General features: G+C 48.3%; 1 protein-coding gene and 1 pseudogene across 1 annotated transcript in view; one reads left to right on the forward strand and one right to left on the reverse strand.

Moving 5' to 3' along the window:
- LOC147092692 (NACHT, LRR and PYD domains-containing protein 3-like) overlaps positions 1-20,966 on the reverse strand; it is a 452,481-nt gene that overhangs the window by 298,050 nt on the left and 133,465 nt on the right.
- The window catches only part of LOC147092694 (NACHT, LRR and PYD domains-containing protein 3-like), a 61,861-nt pseudogene that overhangs the window by 21,218 nt on the left and 19,677 nt on the right, over positions 1-20,966 (forward strand).

The raw sequence follows: 20,966 nt of genomic DNA on the forward strand, positions 1-20,966 counted from the left end.
TTAAGAAAGGGAAGATAGATTATGAAAGTAAATTAGCAAAAAATATAAAAACAGACAGTAAAACTTTCTATAGTTATATAAAAAGAAAAAGGGTGGCTAAAGTAAATGTTGGTCCCTTAGAGGATGAGACCGGGAAATTAATGGTGGGAAACATGGAGAAGGCAAAAACACTGAACAATTATTTTGTATCAGTCTTTACAGTAGAGGACACTAAGAATATCCCAACACTGGACAAACAGGGGGCTCTAGGGGGGAAGGAACTAAATACAATTAAAATCACTAAGGAAGTGGTACTTGGTAAAATAATGGGACTCAAGGCGGATAAATCCCCTGGACCTGATGGCTTGCATCCCAGGGTCTTGAGGGAAGTAGCGGTAGGGATTGTGGATGCATTGGTAACAATTTTCCAAAACTCACTGGACTCAGCAAAGGTCCCGGCAGATTGGAAAACTGCTAATGTAACACCCTTATTTAAAAAGGGTAGTAGGCAGAAGGCTGGAAACTATAGACCTGTTAGCCTAACATCTGTGGTTGGTAAAATGTTAGAGTCCATTATTAAGGAGACAGTAACGGGACATTTGGATAAACATAATTTAATAGGGCAAACTCAGCATGGATTCATGAAGGGGAAGTCATGTTTAACAAATTTGCTTGAGTTTTTTGAGGAAGTAACATACAGGGTGGATAAAGGGGAACCAGTGGACGTAGTGTATTTAGACTTCCAAAAGGCATTTGACAAGGTGCCACACAAAAGATTATTGCTCAAGATAAAAAATCACGGGATTGGGGGTAATATTCTGGCGTGGGTGGAGGATTGGCTCTCTAACAGAAAGCAGAGAGTTGGGATAAATGGTTCGTTCTCAGATTGGCAACCAGTAACTAGTGGTGTTCCGCAGGGGTCAGTGCTGGGTCCCCAACTCTTTACAATCTATATTAACGATTTGGAGGAGGGGACCGAGTGTAACATATCAAAGTTTGCAGATGATACAAAGATGGGATGGAAAGTAGTGAGTGAGGAGGACATAAAAAACCTGCAAAGGGACATAGATAGGCTAAGTAAGTGGGCAGAGATTTGGCAGATGGAATACAATACTGGAAAGTGTGAGGTTATGCACTTTGGCAGGAAAAATCATAGAGCAAGTTATTACCTTAATGGCAAGAAACTGGAAAGTACTGTAGTACAAAGGGATCTGGGGGTCCTGGTGCACGAAACTCAAAAAGTTAATATGCAGGTGCAGCAAGTGATTAAGAAGGCCAATGGAATGTTGGCTTTTATTGCTAGGGGGTTGGAATATAAAAACAGGGAGGTATTGCTGCAGTTGTACAAGGTATTGGTGAGGCCACACCTGGAATACTGCATACAGTTTTGGTGTCCATACTTAAGAAAAGACATACTTGCTCTCGAGTCAGTACAAAGAAGGTTCACTCGGTTAACCCCGGGGATGAGGGGGTGGTCATATGAGGAGAGGTTGAGTAGATTGGGACTCTACTCATTGGAGTTCAGAAGAATGAGAGGCGATCTTATTGAAACATATAAGATTGTGAAGGGGCTTGATCGGGTGGATGCGGTGAGGATGTTCCCAATGATGGGTGAAACTAGAACTAGGGGGCATAATCTTAAAATAAGGGGCTGCTCATTCAAAACTGAGATGAGGAGAAACTTCTTCACTCAGAGGGTGGTAGCTTTGTGAAATTTGCTGCCCCAGAAAGCTGTGGAAGCTACATCATTAAATAAATTTAAAACAGAAATAGATAGTTCCTAGAAGTAAAGGGAATTAAGGGTTACGGGGAGCGGGCAGGAAATTGGACATGAGTCTGGGTTCGGAATGGTCATGGCCCTGTGGGTAGTGGAGTGGGCCCAGGGGCCGTGTAGTCTTGTTCTGCTCCTACTGTGTTCTAATTCTGTTAGATTTCAGGAGATGGTTTTATTCCTGTTCCTGGCTGGGGTGGAGATCGCCTTTACAGAAGGTAAGTACTGTAGAAAATATAGCGACAGAGTGATCTCCTGGAAGAATTTCGATCGCCTAGATGGGTCGGAGAGGAATTTCCCAGATTTTTTTCTCCCAAATTGGCCATTGGGTCTTTATCAGGTTTTTCACCTCTCCCGGGAGATCACATGGGTTCGGGTGGATGCAGAGTGATAGAAGATTTGAGGTTAGGATCAGATCAGCCATGATCTTATTGAATGGTGGAGCAGGCTCGAGGGGCCGATTGGCCTACTCCTGCTCCTATTTCTTATGTTCTTATGTTCTTAGCGCAAGCATATTTGCAGATGGAGGTTGAAGAGTCCTCTAGGAAGTATCTCACGATAAACACTCACAAAGGTCTTTACCAGTATCATCGATTGGTATTCGGAGTAGCATCGGCTCCGGCGATATGGCAAAGAGCGATGGAACAAGTCCTGCAAGGGATTCCGGGGACTCAGTGTTACGCGGACGACATCCTTGTAACAGGTGAAGATGACAGTGAACACCTTAACAACCTAGAACAGGTGCTCACTAGACTACGGGAACATGGGCTGCGAGCCAACCGCCCCAAGTGCGAATTTTTTAAGAAACAGATATCGTATTGTGGCCACGTGATTGATGAAGAGGGGTTACATAAGTCCCCTGACAAAATTGAAGCAGTTGTTAAGGCCCCAGCGCCTGAAAATGTGTCGCAACTGAGGTCATTCCTCGGGTTGGTGAATTACTATCATAAGTTTTTGCCGAATTTGTCGACAATTCTGCACCCACTGAACGCCCTGCTACGAACGGGGGTAGCATGGAAATGGAGCGATGATTGTAAACGTGCTTTTCAGAAGAGTAAGGACTTAATCACTTCAAAGGAAGTATTGGCTCACTACAACCCAGCACTGCCAATCAGGCTGGCGTGTGATGCATCACCCTACGGCATTGGGGCGGTACTGTCACATAAATTCCTTGATGGTTTGGAGAGGCCGATAGCTTTTGCGTCACGCTCGTTAACTTCTGCCGAGCGTAACTACGCCCAGATTGACAGAGAGGCCCTCAGCCTAGTGTGGGGGGTGAAGAAGTTCAATCACTACCTGCACGGTCATAAATTTACTCTACTAACCGATCATCAACCTCTTGTCTCCATTTTCAACCCTCAGAAGGGCGTACCGATAATGACAGCACAACGGCTGCAGAGATGGTCCCTTTTCCTAGGGGCACACCAATATGACATCGAGTACAAAGGAACTAAACAGCATGGAAATGCTGATGGATTGTCACGTCTACCGTTGCCGACGGTGGAAGAAGAAGACCTTGCAGTGGATCCAATGGAGTTATTCCACTCGACCATAGTCAAATGTCTCCCTGTGACGAATGCAAACATAGAAAAGGAAACACGGAATGACCCGACACTATCACAGGTCTATGATTTAACGGTGAAGGGATGACCAGCACATGGCGAACCACTGCTGCCAGCATTCTCGCCGAGAAGAGAACAGCTGTCAGTGTGCAGAGGAACGATGATGTGTGGATCCAGAGTAGTAATTCCACCTAAGTTGACGGATAGAGTGCTCAATGAGCTTCATGAGGGTCATCTGGGTGGGGTAAAAATGAAGAGGTTAGCCAGAGCGTTTGTGTGGTGGCCGGGAATCGATAGAGAAATCGAAGAGATGACCAAGAGCTGTGCAGGATGCCAGAAGGTCCAAAACGCCCCACCACAAGCTCCTCTGCATCCATGGGAGCGGCCCTCATCTCCATGGCAAAGGGTGCACATTGATTTTGCTGGTCCCTTCATGGACTCGATGTTTTTAATTGCAGTGGATGCACATTCAAAGTGGCCAGAGGCAATAAAAATGTCCTCAACCACCACGGAAAAAACTATCACAGTTTTACGAACCATATTCGCCAGGAATGGGCTGCCTGAACAGATTTGCTCTGACAATGGATCACAGTTTGTGTCTGAAGAGTTCCGAAGGTTCTTAAAGAACAATGGTGTTAAGCATTACACAGCTGCCCCATATCATCCAGCCACTAATGGATTGGCCGAGAGGTTTGTCCATACATTCAAGAAGGCTATCAAGGCAATGTGTAATGAAGATATACCCCTACAACACAAAGTGGACAACTTCTTGTTTGCCTACCGGAACGCAACACATGCGGTTACCAACCAAACTCCAGCCATGATGTTCTTCAATCGAAGACTACGATGCCGCTTGGAATTGGTTAAGCCAAACGTCCGAAGAGATGTGGAGAACAGGCAGTTTCAGAATATGAATCAAAGGCCGACCAGGAGTTTTAAGATAGGTCAACCAGTTTTGGCCCGGGACTACCGCACTGAGAAATGGCAGCCAGGAACGATTTGTACACGACAAGGACCTCTCATGTATACCGTGGACGTTGGGGAGAGCATTGTAAGACGCCATGCTGACCAGATTCTAGAGTCACTGGAAAACGTCAACTCCACACCACGATCTGATACACCTGGTAATGAAATCGACGTTCCAATTGCAGCTACCGCAGAACCGGTAATATTGGAAGCAGATGAACCAAACAACGACATTGATCCCGACTCAACATTGCCAGAAGAACCTGATACCCCAAAGAGGCGTTATCCAGACAGAATCAGGAAGCCTCCTCAAAGACTGAATTTATAATTGCTTAAACTTAACCAATGTATCTAGCAACCGTAATTGTGATTGTAATTCGTTATCCTTTAGTTGTTAAATGAATGTAATGTACTGTTTATCTAAAAGGGGAGGAATTGTTGTGTATGTACCTTTAAGAGAATAACTGGTCTCAGACTGCAGTACCGGCAGTGACCACCCCTGTATAAAAGGCGCTAGAGAGCCTCAGTTTGTTAGTTTCGCTATTGACTTCCACCAGTAAAGATCTGTTTGTTTTCACTCCTGCTGGTCCGTGTCTCAATCATTCACGGACTTAACATTTTTGGTTCCTGCAACAGATTAAACGATACAGCCAGGCTCCCGAGAGATTCTGGCCTAGGTGAAGGCATGATCGGGTCTTTCGACCTCAATCCAAACAAACACACACGCTGGGCAGATTCCAAACTATTACTTATACATACTATTGTCTTAAAAATTGACACATCTTAAGCTTAACCAAACTTAATCTTAACTAAACTTAATCTTAACTAAGCTTATGTAAAGCACTGCCCGTCCTCGGGTGGCTTGCCTAATCCCTGTTTGGGCTGCAGCTCACCGCTCCCTGTGGCGGGGCCGCACTGACCTGTAGCTTGAGTCCCCCGCAGCCTTTTGCTGCCAATAGGGGACTGCGTTTTTCCAGGGGTTTGCCAGGTCGGTGTCTACTGACGTAGGGGGAATCTGGCCAGGGTTTTCTTGGCTGAGGCGTCCGAGATGACCTGCGAGGGGTTACCTTGGGTGAGGCTCCCTTAACGAGTGGACCTGCGGTTGGGACTTTAGCCCTCACAGCCCGTGGCTCCACCACGACTGCCGGCTTCGGCTCCCTTCCCTCAGGCTCCGCCCCTTTGGGATTTGGGTCTGTGGCAGATGATTTCTCCCAACCTGTCCCTACAGGTGGAGCATCTCCGCTCCCAATCTCTACCTCCCCTAAGCTTGAGCCGTGGGCGGGACCTCCGTCCTCCTACACCACCTCCTCCAGAATCGTGTCAGGGGCGGGGCCTAGCTGCTCGGGCTCCCCCCTGATGGTGTTCGGATCAGGGGGAGGGCACTGGTCTTTGGACTCTTCCCCGTCCGAGTCCCAGGCCAATGGGGAAACCTCCCAGGTGGGCGGGATATCTTCTCCCCTCAAGCAGGCTGCGTTTCCAGCCTGTATGGTCTGTGACTCATCGCGCGCCTCAGGCTGAGAATTTTTACCCTCAGACCTGGCATCAGTTGTTGGCTCTTTTGCACCCTCGCCGTCTCGATATCGTTACTGGTCCAGTAATATAACCAATACGCTCTCGTTCTCCCCTCGCCGTCTCTATATCGTGACTGGTCCAGTAATATAATCAACACACTCTCGGTCTCCACACCTCGCCGTCTCTATATCGTTACTGGTCCAGTAATATAACCAACATGCTCTCGTTCTCCCCTCGCCGTCTCTATATCGTTACTGGTCCAGTAATATAACCAACACGCTCTCATTCTCCCCTCGCCGTCTCTATATCGTTACTCGTCCAGTAATATAACCAACATGCTCTCGTTCTCCCCTCACCATCTCTGTATCATTACTGGTCCAGTAATATAACCAACACGCTCTCGTTCTCCCCTCGCCGTCTCTATATCGTTACTGGTCCAGTAATATAACCAAAACGCTGTCGTTCTCCCCTCGCCGTCTCTATATCGTTACTGGTCCAGTAATATAACCAACATGCTCTCGTTCTCCCCTCGCCATCTCTATATCGTTACTGGTCCAGTAATATAACCAACACGCTCTTGTTCTCCCCTCGCCGTCTCTATATCGTTACTGGTCCAGTATTATGACCAACATGCTCTCGTTCTCCCCTCGCCATCTCTGTATCGTTACTGGTCCAGTAATATAACCAACACCCTCTCGTTCTCCACACCTCGCCGTCTCTATATCGTTACTTGTCCAGTAATATAACCAACATGCTCTCGTTCTCCCCTCGCCGTCTCCATACCGTTACTGGTCCAGTAATATAACCAACACCCTCTCGTTCTCCCCTCGCCGTCTCTATATCGTTACTGGTCCAGTAATATAACCAACACGCTCTCGTTCTCCCCTCGCCGTCTCTATATCGTTACTGGTCCAGTAATATAACCAACACGCTCTCGTTCACCCCTCGCCATCTCTATATCGTTACTGGTCCAGTAATATAACCAACATGCTCTCGTTCTCCCCTCGCCGTCTCTATATCGTTACTGGTCCAGTAATATAACCAACATGCTCTCGTTCTCCCCTCGCCGTCTCTATATCGTTACTGGTCCAGTAATATAACCAACATGCTCTCGTTCTCCCCTCGCCGTCTCTATATCGTTACTGGTCCAGTAATATAACCAACACGCTCTCGTTCTCCCCTCGCCGTCTCTATATCGTTACGGGTCCAGTAATATAACCAACATGCTCTCGTTCTCCCCTCGCCGTCTCTATATCGTTACTGGTCCAGTAATATAAACAACACCCTCTCGTTCTCCCCTCACCGTCTCCATATCGTTACTGGTCCAGTAGTATAACCAACACACTCTCGTTCTCCCCTCACCGTCTCCATATCGTTACTGGTCCAGTAATATAACCAACACGCTCTCGTTCTCCCCTCGCCGTCTCTATATTGTTACTGGTCCAGTAATATAACCAACATGTGCTCATTCTCCCCTCACCATCTCTATAGCGTTACTGGTCTAGCAATATAACCAACACGCGCTCGTTCTCCACCCCTCACCGTCTCTATATCGTTACTGGTCCAGTAATATAACCAACACGCTCTCGTTCTCCCCTCGCCATCTCTATATCGTTACTGGTCCAGTAATATAACCAACACGCTCTCGTTCTCCACACCTCGCCGTCTCTATATCGTTACTGGTCCAGTAATATAACCAACACGCTCTCGTTCTCCCCTCGCCGTCTCTATATCATTACTGGTCCAGTAATATAACCAACACGCTCTCGTTCTCCCCTCGCTGTCTCTATATCGTTACTGGTCCAGTAATATAACCAACACGCTCTCGTTCTCCCCTAGCCACCTCTACAGAGAGCTTGGACCTGTGGGAGAGCAGCAGCGCGACCGGCGGCACTTAAAACCGGCGGGTTCAGCAGAGGCTAGGTCAGAGAGCTTGGACCTGTGGGAGAGCAGCAGCGCGACCGGCGGCACTTAAAACCGGCGGGTTCAGCAGAGGCGAGGTCAGAGAGCTTGGACCTGGTGGGAGAGCAGCAGCGCGACCGGCGGCACTTAAAACCGGCGGGTTCAGCAGAGGCGAGGTCAGAGAGCTTGGACCTGTGGGAGAGCAGCAGCGCGACCGGCGGCACTTAAAACCGGCGGGTTCAGCAGAGGCGAGGTCAGAGAGCTTGGACCTGTGGGAGAGCAGCAGCGCGACCGGCGGCACTTAAAACCGGCGGGTTCAGCAGAGGCGAGGTCAGAGAGCTTGGACCTGGTGGGAGAGCAGCAGCGCGACCGGCGGCACTTAAAACCGGCGGGTTCAGCAGAGGCGAGGTCAGAGAGCTTGGACCTGTGGGAGAGCAGCAGCGCGACCGGCGGCACTTAAAACCGGCGGGTTCAGCAGAGGCGAGGTCAGAGAGCTTGGACCTGGTGGGAGAGCAGCAGCGCGACCGGCGGCACTTAAAACCGGCGGGTTCAGCAGAGGCGAGGTCAGAGAGCTTGGACCTGGTGGGAGAGCAGCAGCGCGACCGGCGGCACTTAAAACCGGCGGGTTCAGCAGAGGCGAGGTCAGAGAGCTTGGACCTGTGGGAGAGCAGCAGCGCGACCGGCGGCACTTAAAACCGGCGGGTTCAGCAGAGGCGAGGTCAGAGAGCTTGGACCTGTGGGAGAGCAGCAGCGCGACCGGCGGCACTTAAAACCGGCGGGTTCAGCAGAGGCGAGGTCAGAGAGCTTGGACCTGGTGGGAGAGCAGCAGCGCGACCGGCGGCACTTAAAACCGGCGGGTTCAGCAGAGGCGAGGTCAGAGAGCTTGGACCTGTGGGAGAGCAGCAGCGCGACCGGCGGCACTTAAAACCGGCGGGTTCAGCAGAGGCGAGGTCAGAGAGCTTGGACCTGGTGGGAGAGCAGCAGCGCGACCGGCGGCACTTAAAACCGGCGGGTTCAGCAGAGGCGAGGTCAGAGAGCTTGGACCTGGTGGGAGAGCAGCAGCGCGACCGGCGGCACTTAAAACCGGCGGGTTCAGCAGAGGCGAGGTCAGAGAGCTTGGACCTGGTGGGAGAGCAGCAGCGCGACCGGCGGCACTTAAAACCGGCGGGTTCAGCAGAGGCGAGGTCAGAGAGCTTGGACCTGGTGGGAGAGCAGCAGCGCGACCGGCGGCACTTAAAACCGGCGGGTTCAGCAGAGGCGAGGTCAGAGAGCTTGGACCTGTGGGAGAGCAGCAGCGCGACCGGCGGCACTTAAAACCGGCGGGTTCAGCAGAGGCGAGGTCAGAGAGCTTGGACCTGGTGGGAGAGCAGCAGCGCGACCGGCGGCACTTAAAACCGGCGGGTTCAGCAGAGGCGAGGTCAGAGAGCTTGGACCTGGTGGGAGAGCAGCAGCGCGACCGGCGGCACTTAAAACCGGCGGGTTCAGCAGAGGCGAGGTCAGAGAGCTTGGACCTGGTGGGAGAGCAGCAGCGCGACCGGCGGCACTTAAAACCGGCGGGTTCAGCAGAGGCGAGGTCAGAGAGCTTGGACCTGGTGGGAGAGCAGCAGCGCGACCGGCGGCACTTAAAACCGGCGGGTTCAGCAGAGGCGAGGTCAGAGAGCTTGGACCTGTGGGAGAGCAGCAGCGCGACCGGCGGCACTTAAAACCGGCGGGTTCAGCAGAGGCGGGACCAAATCAACAGCAGAGCAGCGAGGCCCACAGCCCCGAGACCGGAGAAGCAGCGGACCTGCGCGGGAGCAGCCCGAGGCGGGAGAGCTTAAAGGCTTGAGAGGGAGCAGTCAGAGGCACCGACCAATCCAGGTTCCAGGAGAGAGCTGGTGCAGTCGGGAGAGCAGGAGGCCAGTAACTGCTGGGGCAGTCGGGAGAGCAGGAGGCCATTAACTGGTGAGTTTAAAAGCTCACCTTTCGCGGGCTTTTTCTTTCACAGCTGGTGCAGTCAGGAGAGCAGGAGGCCAGTAACTCTTATATAAGTGGAGCTGTTGCTAAACCCGAAACACTACAGTGTAGTGTCTCCCACCCTTCCACCTCCTCTAACCTTTTAGGGGTTAGGGGAAGTTGAAAAGGTAGGTTCAATTTATTTTATTTCAGGAGCCTAACCTAGGTGGAGAAGGTTCCAGGACAGGAGGCGGCAGTGAAAATACAACACCAGAAAACAGGTAGGTGACTGGTTGGTGAGTACTTTCACAAACTTATTCTAAGTAGAATTCAATAATTAAGCTAAATCGTAGTAAATAAAAGGGTCTTGTAAGGGTTAAGTCATGGAAGGGCAGCTCAGACCCGTGTCATGCTCCTCCTGTGCCATGTGGGAAATCAGGGACACTGTCCCTGACAACTATGTGTGCAGGAAGTGTGTCCAGCTGCAGCTCCTAGCGGACCACATGGCGGCGCTGGAGCTGTGAATGGACTCACTCTGGAGCATACGCAATGCTGAGGATCTTGTGGGTAGCACATTCAGTGAGTTGGTCACACTGCAGGTAAAGGCTAGCTCAGACAGTAAATGGGTGACCAAAAGGCAGGGTAAAGGCAGGAAGGTAGTGCAGGAGTCACCTGCGGTCATCTCCCTCCAAAACAGGTTTACCGTTTTGGGTACTGTTGGGGGAGATGACTTATCAGGGGAAGGCACCAGCAGCCAGGTTCAGGGCACCATGACTGGCTCTGCTGCACAGAAGGGCGGGAAAAAGAGGGATAGGGCTATAGTGATAGGGGATTCAATTGTAAGGGGGATAGATAGTAGTTTCTGTGGCCGAGACCGAGACTCCAAGATGGTATGTTGCCTCCCTGGTGCAAGGGTCAAGGATGTCTCGGAGCAGGTGCAGAGCATTCTGAAGGGGGAGGGGGATCAGCCAGTTGTCGTGGTACATGTAGGTACCAACGATGTAGGTAAAAAGAGGGAGGAGGTCCTACAAGCTGAATTTAGGGAGTTAGGAGCTAAATTGAAAAGTAGGACCTCAAAGGTAGTAATCTCTGGATTGCTACCAGTGCCACGAGCTAATAAGTTTAGAGAGAGTAAGATAGATAAGCTAAATACGTGGCTTGAGCAGTGGTGCAAGGGAGAGGGATTTAAATTCTTGAGGCATTGGAACCAGTTCTTGGGGAGGAGTGACCTGTACCAAGGGGACGGTCTACACCTGAACTGTGAGGGAGCTGATGTCCTCGGGGTAATATTTTCTAGGGCGGTTCGGGAGGATTTAAACTAATTTGGCAGGGGGATGGGAACCTAGGTAGTGGAAAAGAGGGAAGTCATATGAAGTCAGAAATAGATGGTAGAAAGGTGAGAAGCAATAAGCAAAGGAGAGAAACACAAAGGGCCAAACTAATTCATAATGAGAGTGTGAAAAAAGCAAGCCTGAAGGCTTTGTATCTTAATGCTAGAAGCATTAGGAACAAGGTGAATGAATTAGTTGTGGAAATAGAGGTAAACAAGTATGATTTGATTGGGATTACAGAAACGTGGCTGCAGGGTGGGCAAGGCTGGGAACTTAACATCCAGGGATATACAATATTTAGGAAGGATCGGCAAAAAGGTAGGGGAGGTGGGGTAGCATTGCTGGTAAAGGAGGGGATTAATGCAATGGAAAGGAAGGATATTAACTCGGATGAAACGGAATCTGTATGGGTAGAAATGAGAAATAGCAAGGGGAGGAAAACGTTAGTGGGTGTGATATATAGGCCTCCAAATAGTAATATGGAGGTGAGGGAAGGCATAAAAAGGGAAATTAGAGAAGCGTGCGATAAGAGCACAGCTGTCATCATGGGTGACTTTAATTTACATATTGATTGGACTACCCAAACTAGTAAAAATTCTGAGGAGGAGGAATTCCTGGAATGTTTTCGGGACGGTTATCTGGACCAATATTTCGAGGAGCCGACTCGAGATCAGGCCATTTTAGACTGGGTATTGTGCAATGAGAAGGGACTTATCAGCAATCTTCTTGTACGAGGCCCCTTGGGTCAGAGCGATCATAATATGATCGAGCTCTCAGTCGAGATGGAGAGTGAGGAAATTGAATCAGAGACTAAGGTCCAGAACTTAAATAAAGGGAATTACGAGGGTATGAGACGGGAATTGGGTAAGATTGATTGGGTGGTGTTTCTGGGGGGATTGACAGTGGATAGACAATGGCAAGCATTCAAAGATAGAATGGAAGAATTCCAGAACATGTTTATACCGGTTTGGCACAAAAATAAACCTAAAAAGGTGACTCAACCGTGGATAACGAGGGAAATTAGGGACAGCATAAAATCAAAAAAAAGGGCATATCAACTGGCAAAAAAAAGCACCGGACCGGAAGATTGGGGGCAGTACAAGATACAGCAAAAGAGGACAAAGGGATTAATCAGGAAGGGGAAAATAGAATACGAAAGTAAACTTGCAGCAAACATAAAGACAGACTGCAAAAGCTTTTATCGGTATATCAGGAGGAAAAGACTGGTAAAATCCCAAGTCGGTCCCTTGCAGTCCGATTCGGGAGAATATATAATGGAGAATAAGGAAATGGCAGACCAATTAAACTCATACTTTGGTTCTGTATTCACAAAGGAGGACACAAATAACCTCCCAGGAATATCGGCAAACATAGGGACTAATGAGAGGGAGGAGCTGACAGAAATTAGTATCTCTAGGGATATGGTGCTGGGTAAGTTGAGGGGACTGAAGGCCGACAAATCCCCGGGGCCCGATAAACTACATCCTAGGGTACTTAAGGAGGTGGCCCTGGAGATAGCAGATGCTCTAAGGATCATCTTCCGGAACTCCATTGACTCGGGAACAGTACCCGTGGATTGGAGGGTAGCTAATGTTACCCCAATATTTAAAAAGGGGGGTAGAGAGAAAGCAGGGAATTATAGACCAGTAAGCCTTACATCGGTTGTGGGCAGAATGCTAGAGTCCATTATTAAGGATAAAATAGCGGAGCACTTGACAAATGGGGAAAGGATCGGACAGAGTCAACATGGATTTACAAAGGGTAAATCGTGTTTGACTAATCTGCTGGAATTTTTTGAGGAAGTAACTGGTAAAATAGATGGGGGAGAGCCAGTGGATGTGGTGTACCTTGACTTCCAGAAAGCCTTCGATAAGGTTCCACACAAAAGATTATCATGCAAAATTAAGGCTCATGGGATTGGGGGCAAAGTATTAACGTGGATAGAGAACTGGCTGGCGGATAGAAAACAGAGAGTTGGAATAAACGGCTCGTTTTCGGAGTGGCAGGCAGTGACCAGCGGGGTGCCGCAAGGATCTGTCCTGGGACCCCAGCTGTTCACAATATATATAAATTATCTGGATCAGGGAATTGGATGCAATATTTCCAAATTCGCTGACGACACTAAACTAGGAGGAGGGGTGGGCTCTGATGAGGATGTCAGGAGGCTACAGTGCGATTTGGACAGGTTGGGGGAATGGGCGGATACGTGGCAGATGCACTATAATGTGGATAAATGCGAGGTTATCCACTTTGGGGGTAAAAACAGGAGGGTAGATTATTATCTAAATGGCAATAGATTGGGAGATGGGGAAGTGCAGAGGGACCTGGGTGTTCTTGTGCACCAGTCACTGAAGGAGAGCATGCAGGTGCAACAGGCGATTAAGAAGGCAAATGGTATGTTGGCCTTCATATCAAGGGGGTTCGAGTATAGGAATAGGGATACCTTACTACAGCTGTACAAGGTGCTGGTGAGACCGCATCTGGAGTATTGTGTACAGTTTTGGTCACCCCATCTGCGGAAGGATGTTCTTGCCATGGAAAGAGTGCAACGGCGATTCACCAGGCTGATACCTGGAATGGCGGGAATGACCTACGAAGAGAAATTAAATAGTTTGGGCTTGTACTCACTGGAGTTTAGAAGATTGAGAGGGGATCTCATCGAAACATATAAAATTATGGCAGGCCTGGACAGGCTGAATTCAGAGAGAATGTTTCCAATGGCCGGGGAGCACAGAACCAGGGGCCACAGTCTAAAAATAGCGGGCAAATCATTTAAAACAGAGATGAGGAAGAATTTCTTCACTCAAAGAGTGGTGAGCCTGTGGAATTCCCTGCCACAGAGGGCTGCGAAGGCTAATTCAATAAATATTTTCAAGAGAGAATTGTATATATTTCTGAAGGCTAAGGGGATTAAGGGTTACGGAGAAAAGGCGGGGACGGGGTACTGAACTGGTAAGATCAGCTATGATCTCAGACGAAGATCAGCCATGATCTCATTGAATGGCGGAGCAGGCTCGAAGGGCCGAATGGCCTACTCCTGTTCCTATCTCTATGTTTCTATGTTTCTATGTTACATCGTTACTGGTCCAGTAATATAACCAACACGCTCGTTCTCCACACCTCGCCGTATCTATATCATTACTGGTCCAGTAATATAACCAACACACTCTCGTTCTCCCCTCGCCATCTCTATATTGTTACTGGTCCAGTAATATAACCAACATGCTCTCGTCCTCCCCTCGCCGTCTCTATATCGTTACTGGTCCAGTAATATAACCAACACGCTCTCGTTCTCCACACCTCGCCGTATCTATATCGTTACTGGTCCAGTAATATAACCAACAGTCTATCTTTCTCGATGCCTCGCCGCCTCTGTGTCCATTGTGTGATTGCACCTCTGTGAAGTGCCTTTCGACGTTTTCTGTTCTGCAGTAAAGGTGTTAGATAAATGTAAGCTTTGATGATGAAAGTCCTAACTCCACCAACCCAATTGCTGGATATCTGTTCCCGGTTAACGAGGTTTCACACCGGTAGCGGGTGAGCGAAATAACAAGTATTAGATGTTTTACCGGGGGGTAAAGTGATTAGAATTATCATTATTTTTATTGGTCCATTCTCCGGGCCTCTACATCAACAGGTGATTCTTTCAAGTAGTCAACGTAATTTCTCAGACAGGTTTCTAGCTACTTCACTCACTTCAGATTCGTTCCTTCCCTGCAACTGGAGTGCTGACTCGCTGCTGTTTTATTTCTCAATAAATCCTGAAGTGTGAGAAACGAGTGCATCATATTGTCATTCAGGAATCTGATGTCATGTTTGACACTAAAGGACAGAGAAAACTATTCCCAGTAAAACTACTGCAGATTCTAAGTGATTCCCCGCTCTCCGAGAACAGTAATTCATTCCATTCCTTTGCCATTAATGACTGAATCAAGATGCTTAATGAATATTCAGATCATGTTCAGAATGGATCAGTACCCGGCCCAGTGATTGCTTTCTGTGCTCAAAACAACGGGGAGATCCCATCACTGAGAAGATGTTTCCCTTCTCACTCTCAGTGTGTGTCTTTCACTCTGCTCCTCAGTACATTCCTTATTGTTCTTTACAGAAATTCACTGAGCTCGTGGAGAAGGGAAACCGGGCAAACAGTTCCAAACTTCTCCTAAATCTGGTGATGGAGAAAGGCTCTGGGGCCCGGAGGGTGATGTGGGAATCCTTTGTGAAAATGCGCCATGGGGTACCAAAGTTGGACAAAATACTGAAAGAAATACGTGAACTTGGTACGGAAAAATCACACACTGGATTAAATTTCACTTTAAAACAATACAGAATTTACTATAATATTACACAGAGCTGAGTTAATGAAAGCTAATTGATTTTAACAGGTTCTGATCTATTTGATTACATGAACATCACACGAGGTTTATCCGAAGTACCCAGACACCTGAAAGGTAAGTGATGAGATGGAGATTTCAAACAGTTTAATTTTACATCTGAGAATCAGAATATTTGACTGTAGCCGTTTGTTTAGAGGTTGTCAGAATCTGGGAATCAAAAATTCAAAGGCTGGGGAAACAGAATAAACATTTATTTCGATTTTTAAATCTTCAAATCTTCTGTGTTCTGAATTATTTGCAAATTTACAGATTTATATTACTCCAGTTAATCCAGGTGCAGATTGTAAAGCCCCATACACACCTGGCAGGATCCTGATACACTGTGAAACCCCATACACCCCTGGCAGGAACCTGATCTACTGTGAAACCCCATACACACCTGGCAGGATCCTGATCCACTGTGAAACCCCATACACACCTGGCAGGATCCTGATACACTATGAAACCCCATACACACCTGGCAGGATCCTGATACACTGTGAAACCCCATACATTCCTGGCAGGATCCTGATACACTGTCAAACACCAAACACACCTGACAGGATTCTGATGTAAGAAGTCACACAACACCAGGTTATAGTCCAACAGCTTTATTTGAAATCACAAGCTTTCGGAGCGCTGCTCCTTCGTCAGGTGAAGTGGAGAGATGCATATAGGCACAGCTTATATAGTTAGAATACTGCCAGATGATGACAGGTAATCTTTCTAACTGCCCTTTATCTGACCTCGGCAGAGAGATAATCACAGCAATCAAAGGTGTGAATCGTGTCCAAACAGGTCAGTCAAGAAAACATTACATCAAAGAACAATGAGGTGGGGTCAAATGTTGCAGATGCTGGGGTCTGTATGAAAAACATAAAATAAACAAAAAACGATTTTTATTGCTGGAAATCACAGCAGGTCCGGCCGCATCTGTGTAGAGAGAACAAACCAACGATGACTCGAGTCTGGATGACTCTACGTCAGGTGGGGTTACATGTAGCGTGACATGAACCCAAGATCCCGGTTGAGGCCGTCCTCATGAGTGCGGAACTTGGCTATCAGTTCCTGCTCGACGATTTTGCGTTGTCGTGTGTTGACTTGCCTGTTTAACCCTTTTCCCTCGTAAAACGGACCTGGTGGGGATATCGCCTGTGAAACCTGGCGTGAACACTATTGGCTTGCTGACTATCAGCTGCAGGTCCAACATTAAAGAGGATATTTGATCAGTCATCATTTGCAGGTGGCAGGACTTTGTTGTCTCAGGTCTGGGGGAACTTTTAGAAGGCTGTGGAAGTTGGAGCCTCACACACTTCTCCAGTGTGACCTCCTGCGAGACCCCTCTCGCCACCCTCACTCAGCGCTTCCTCAACTGAGGCACCCAGCAGAAGCATGGGAGGCCTTTTTTTCCTTCTCTTCTTGGCATTAGAGGACCTCCAGCCCCATTTGCAAAATGACACACGACACAACTGCAGAAGTTGCCATCAGAAATTTTATTTACAATAACCAACTGATGGCATTTTTAAAATAAACACATTTCACCCAAGTGAGTAAACCTGTGACTATTTGTGCAGTAGCTTTCTCTTACGCGTGCTCCTACGTGGTGCTTCCCCTGTGGCTTCAACAGATGTGGAGGCCCCTTGCTCACTTTCCTGCTGCTCCTGTCTCGACACCTTTGGCGGGCGTCCTCTGTGGTGGCGAGCCTGTGAGGGCTCGTCAGCAGTCTGCTGCTCCTGCGGCTGTGCAGGGGTTGAGACCACTATCACACTTGGGTGTGGACTCCGGCGGGGCTCTGACCGAGGGCTCTGCAGTGGCATGGAAGCATGAGCGCTTGGAGAGGAGCCCCCACTTCCTTGAGGTCTGCCACCAACCTCCCTCTCATGGGTCAGGTCCCCCTCAGTGCCTGCAAATGGCTTGAGAGCAGCTTGCTGCACATCAGGGGGGCCATGGGGACCTGTATCTGCAATGGCAGTCCTACTCAGAAGGACTTCCATGAAGGTCTGGTTTCTCTGTTCAATAGATGCCCATCGCTCCTCCAAAAGATGTCATTCTATTCTGAACACTCACCATGTTTTCCATACCCTGGCGACTAACCTCCCCCATGGCCGTAGCCCTCCTCTCCTCTACCATAGCCAGCCTTACCACGGAGGCAGCAATCATTTCCGTGTTGATGCGTTCATGCGCCACTGACGCCACAAAGGCTCTGTTCATGTTCGCTATGGACTCCTCCATTCGCTCCATACTCGCAGCGACCCAAAGGTAATACCTGCCAGAGACTCCTGCATCTGTGCCTGGAGTTCCATCACCACTGATCTTACGGATGGACCCAGAGGCAGAGGGTCGACATGCAGCTGAGCCGAACTGGCAGAGTCCTGTGCACTCCGACGAGGACGCTCCACTGCTGTCCCTGTCCCCACAATCTGCTGATGCTCCCTTGTGAGCTGTGATACACCAGGTGACAACACTACTCTATGTCCCGAAGGGCCCACTGAGGTGTGAGTGTCTGCGCTGGTGCTGGGTGCACTTATTTCTGATGATGCTGCACCCTCAGAGGTTGCAGATTCCTCTGAGGAGTCCGGCTGCTCAGGCTCTTCCTCCTGCACCGTGGGGACGGGGGCTCTCGATGGTCCTGTGGGAGAGTCAAGGAAAAAGTTAGAGATGTGATGCCAAGGTTATATGCACATTGCATTTTGCAGATGATCATAAGTCCATATGATGTAGCTTCAGAATCATTATCAGCGACTCATGCAATGCCAATGAGTCAGATGGAAAACTATTCCATCACCAGTTTGCGGGGATGCTCCTGCCTGTCCTTTCCCAACGTTCACATCTCGGTCAGTCCCGGAAATCTCCAGGACACCTTCCTCCCAGGGGATGAGCTGGGCTAATTAGGGCGGCCCTCCTCCTCTCCTGGCTCACTCTCTCCTGTTGTGAGCTCTTTTTTCCTGCAATGAGGGAGACAAGTGGAGGTTGAGTGAGAATGAAGGAGTGGGTGCAGAGATTGCATAGCATAGATACTTAGGAGACAAAGATGGAGTGAGGTTGCAAGACCAATGGTCCACCCTGTGCGTAGTCAGTTGTGTTCAAAGCATGAGGGTGAGAGGGATTGTGAGGGCTGCATGGTGGAATAGTTCTGTGATTGTGAGCATAGAGAGGGAATGGCTAAGGGTGCATGGATGTGAGTGTCTAGTGGGAGGTGCAGGAAGAGATTGCTAAAACTGAGTGCTGGTGAGGAAAGGCAATGGGGAACAGATTGAGGGTGATGGAAACTTTATGCAGTACTTACTTTTCCAGTGCGAAGAAGGTCATGGAATCTTTTCCTGCACTGCAACCACGTTCTTCGTGTCAGCCCCAAGGAGTTGACTTGACCTGCCACCTCTAGTCACACAGCCTTGGTCTGGCTGGGAGGCCTCTTCCTCCCTGAAGAAGGGAAGAGGACCTGCCTGCGGGCCCTAGCACCATCCAATAGTGCCTGTAGTGAAGCCTCATCAAATTTGGGCACAGATCTGCCCCTCCTGCTGGCCGTTGCTCCTGCAGGCTCCTGTGCCATCTTAATGTTGAAGGTTGGAAGCCTGCAGAGGAAGCAAGGCTTGCTGTGGACCTTAAAAGCAGCAGCAATGATGACGTCATATTCTGCGACTTCTGACTGGAAATACTCAATTGCCAAGGCATCCCACACGCTGGAAATCAATTGGCCAATTGTGTTAAATTTGCATCAATCTCACAGACCCATTTGCAATCGTGTCGGAATTACTAAATTCGGGGAAACCGCCAATTCCCGCACCTGAACTAAAATCGACCCCGTTATGTGTGATTAGAAATTGATTGGACCGATTCCCCTGGCAGTGAAACAGACAAACTGGGCACAGAGAAACTTGTTGTACTGAAGGAAGCTTCCTTTTCAGGAGGATTTTGAATCCCAATTTACTGATTATCTGAAACATATTTGTAACTTGCAAAACTTATTGTAGGAAACTCATATCCAAATGAAACGATGGAGCGTAATTATTGTAACAGTTCAAATGAACTCTTAATCTCTTCTTCCCTAAAGTAATACTGAGTGAAGTGGGCGTTAGTTCTATTTCTGATTCTAATCGGTTTTGTGATGAGACTGTTATATGAAGTAAAAAATGTGAGTGTAAAATCACTGAGAAACTATTCGCATTTTCCGAATCACAACAGGAGGATATTTAGGGGAACAAAAGGCCACTTTGGTCCAAACAAGTCTGTCTCTGTGAGAGATGAACCCACCTGCCCCTCCTCTCAATGTATCCACAGAAACACAACCAATTGTCTCTTGTCCCCAATTAAACTGCCCCTTAGTGTCCTCCCTGGTAACTGATCATCCGCTCTGTTATCCTTTGGTGAAATAGATTACTCTGATCTGCCTTCTTACTCCTGGCTTCCTCATGTCATTTTTCTCTGTTAATTAATTGTGCTTGTTGAGTCTCTTTCCTGTATTAATTTTCTAAATTCTGTTAGAAATTCTGGTCAATATTTCAATATCCAAACTCTCTTCTTCCAAACAAAACAAATCAAACACCGCACACATTCCTCTGCCTTAATTCCTGACATACAAAATCATCATATTTTTCTCTGCACCATCACTATTTCAATAAAATTCTTCCTGGGTTTAGAAGTGCACACAATACCTGCCAGGACCTGACATACGAACAGCAGAACTTCTGTCCATTCACGGTCTGTCCCTCTCCCAGTGTCCACACTACCCCAGATAACCTGCCCAGGACCTGACACACTAACAGCGGAACTTCTGTCCATTCACAGTCTGTCCCTCTCCCAGTGTCCACACTAACTCAGATAACCTGCCCAGGACCTGACACACTAACGGTGGAACTTCTGTCCATTCACAGTCTGTCCATCTCCCAGTTTCCACACTACCCCAGATAACCTGCCCAGGACCTGACACACTAACAGCGGAACTTCTGTCCATTCACAGTCTGTCCCTCTCCCAGTACCCACACTATCCCAGATAACCTGCCCAGGACCTGACACACTAACGGTGGAACTTCTGTCCATTCACAGTCTGTCCCTCTCCCAGTGTCCACACTAACTCAGATAACCTGCCCAGGACCTGACACACTAACGGTGGAACTTCTGTCCATTCACAGTCTCTCCATCTCCCACTGTCCACACTAACCCCGATAACCTGCCCAAGGCCTGATACAGTAACGGTGGATCTTCTGCACATTGTCCCTCTCTTTAAGCCACCAATCCCATTTTCCATTGCTGCAGAAGGGAAGCACCACTGACAGTTTCAAAGTTTGATCTACTAGAACCTCTACAGTCGTATAAACAGGATCATGTGTGGATTTATAATGAGATTTCTATAGCACGGGGCAGGCCAGATAGTTTTAAACATCAGAGGGAAAATATCATTTTCATAGAAATCTCCATGTTCAGTGAATATTAGAATCAAGTGAGGATTGGAAACTTTTCTCAGCCATTGTTCACTTTCAAATGAGGTTTCCATTAACTGAGATTTAATTACTCCACTCACCTCAATTGATGCTCTGAATTAAATCTTGCAATATTTTACTGAACATTAAATAGTATTGAGAAGTTGTTTTTTTGTCATACAACTAACGTTGAAACCACTTTCTGTCTGTTCTAA

The sequence above is a fragment of the Somniosus microcephalus genome, unplaced genomic scaffold (assembly GCF_052327205.1).
Source record: "Somniosus microcephalus isolate GS21.2 unplaced genomic scaffold, FLI_Smic_1.0 unresolved_chr2, whole genome shotgun sequence".
Lineage (NCBI taxonomy): Eukaryota > Metazoa > Chordata > Chondrichthyes > Squaliformes > Somniosidae > Somniosus > Somniosus microcephalus.